This window comes from Convolutriloba macropyga, chromosome 4, assembly GCF_964194025.1.
Source record: "Convolutriloba macropyga chromosome 4, txConMacr16.3, whole genome shotgun sequence".
In the NCBI taxonomy this organism is placed as follows: Eukaryota; Metazoa; Xenacoelomorpha; order Acoela; family Convolutidae; genus Convolutriloba; species Convolutriloba macropyga.
The window spans coordinates 12,341,322-12,344,228 of NC_134471.1; positions in this window are offsets into that span (position 1 = coordinate 12,341,322).

Below are 2,907 nucleotides of genomic sequence, written 5' to 3' on the forward strand. Positions count from 1 at the left end.
GGTAGTGCGCAATTGAAGCTGCTAAAGATTTTATAAAGAAGTAGTAAAGATCCATATAGTCTTCTCTGTATTTTTCTTAGCCTCCTGAATGACTCTGAGCACTTCTTTTTTGCCCGTTGGTAACAAAAACATAGATTGAATTTGTTGATTTTTTAATGAAAACTCAAATTGTCTAAGCTTTTTATTCAAATTTTCACTAATTGTTGCAAAGAAAGGATTAAAATCATTTAATTTCTTTTTGATTGATGTTTTTTTTGACCGCATCTTTCCGCTAAGATTTCTTTTTAATTGAAAAAATTCTCTGTTCGCTTTTGCTGCATGCTTTTCTATTATTATATGATAAAGTAATTTCATTTTTACTTTCGCGAAATGTTTAACTTTTTACGTTGTTCGTGTGCGTACGTTTCTTTGGCCTCAATTGTTTTGTTTTCATACTTTTTCTTAATATCCTATTCTTATTTGCAGTTTCTTTTTTCAATTGGTTTTCAACCCAGCCGTGATGATTTTCATTTTTTACTACCTGCTTGGGAAGATATCTGTCCAAAATTATTTTCATTGGTCATGATTGGTTATCAATTGGTTATCAATGGTCATGATTTCTCACAAGTTCCAGTTTTGATATTTCATGACTCAAAATAGTTTTTTGTTTCAATTGGGTGATAACCTCAGGTTTTTGCCAATTTCTGGAAGTGATGTATTCTAAATTATATTCCCTCTGTGTTACCGTCTGAATACCAAGAAACACAGAATAAAGATCAGATATACAGGGTTTTTTAACTTTTAACTCTGCTGTAAAATTGCAAAAAATTATGTCGGAATTTGTTTTGAGCGCTCATTTTCTCATTAATCAACTTTTCATCAAGAATTTTCATACAACATCCGTTCATTATTTCCGTCAACTTCTCTCTTTTTTATTGTTCTTTAAGTTCTTTAAAAAATTGATATTGAAGTCACCACAGACAATCTTAAAGTATTGTGGTTCTATTAACAAACTGTCGATATATAATATATATATATATATATATATATATATATATATTATATATATATATATATATATATAGTAAATGTTTGAAGGCCTTTCCGTGTTTACTGAATTTGGGGGCATATACAAGCAAGTAATATAGGTGACAGTCTCGAGGGTTCCAGTAACTCTCATATTGAGCGCCTGAAGTCCATTTAAATTATATGAGTACCAACTTTCTCTTGTAGAGATTTTTAATAAAAATTGCAACTGCATCCCCTCTTTTCTTCTGTTGATGTTAATGAGAGGTCTAAAACCGTCCAGAAACATTTATTTTGTGTGATCAAAGTCCTTGAGCCAAATTTCAGTCAGACAGGTTGCCGACGGTTTTCTCAGTTGTGTTTTCTAGCAACACTTGTAGATCATCAAAGTTGGTTAGTGAACGAATGTTTTGAAGCATGATTTGGAAACAATTCAACATGTTTTTCGATAGCAGATGAAGTTTTTAACGAATCAAAATAGCTAGCTACGCAGGCCGCCAGACACAGCCAAATCTTAAAAGTTTACAAATGGTTTCAAAATATGAGAGAAAAAAAGAAAAAACGCAATAGAAAAGCAAAAAAATACTTTCAGCAGATTAGTAGTATCAAAGGGAATCGGTTCCCGCGATAATCACAGGAAGAAAAAAAGCATATATATAATATATATATATATATATATATATATATATATCCACGTGTGTTGTTGGTATGAATCAAAGAGAAAACACTGTCTGTGAGTGAGGGAGTGGATGAACAGCATGTGCGTGCAGTTGTAGATGTAAGGATTTGTTTGGGTGCGTGGTTGTGCTATATTATGAGCTCAACGATTAACTGAAAAACTGATTAAATGGTCGCAATTTAAAAATATTAACCCAAAATTCAACTAAAACCTAACTTCAGCATAGTGTCAGCAAAATGTGTGACTTTGGTTTGTTATCGTCCCCCAATAACCGCTGACATCCACTAACACAGAACTCTCTGTTTTAAAGTTATTGTTTGGAAATCAAACCTCTGAAAACAAAATAAGGATTATTGTTTCATTCAGATTTTGTTTGTGTTGCTTTTTCCTAGAACAAAGACTTGGGAAAATCCTGGATTGTTAGCGGAGGTTGGTGGCAGAGCAAATACGCGTCGAATCAGTCTAGAGACATTCTTCTTTTTCTGGATGGCCAGTACCTGTTCATGGCTTGACTCCCGCCAACAAGTTATGCTTCATATGCAATTAGAATTTCCGCATGGGTACCAGTATTTTTTAATTACCATAGCAAGTCGTAATCACTCAGCTGAATCTACTGCGCATACTACTACATTAATTACCAGTTATAAGCAACAAAAAGAGGACATTTTTCTGCTCATACTTAATTATGAGTAATGTTTAGACTTAAGTTTGAGAGAATTTTAGAATATACAGGATGAATTAAAGCCGGGTGAACTCTATGACCTACATATAATCATACTGACGAAAAACTGCACATAAGGAAACTTAAAATATTCTGAAGATGCTATGTTTCAGAACTTAATTATGTCTTTTCTCTTGAATTGTACAGGTTCAGCGCTGAAATGCTCTGAGACTCAAGTCCATGTTGACAATAATTCAACAAGAAAAATTTTAGTTCAGAAGATCGTGCATCGATATGACGCCATGTCATAATTTTCAATTGCAGACATTTTTCAAATACAAATAAGTTTTCACTGTGTTGTTAGTTAATTATAATTCAGCTATGAATTTTTGTAAGTTTGGCTACAATGAATAAATACCTCCTCCAGATGCGTACTTTGATTCATTTTTTAATATTGAAAACTCATTGGGTATAGTGTTTTCAAATTGATCAGATTCATTGCAAAATTTTAAAAAGTCTTGGGGTTTTGGTTTTACTTCTCTAAATTTTTATTCTTAATTCA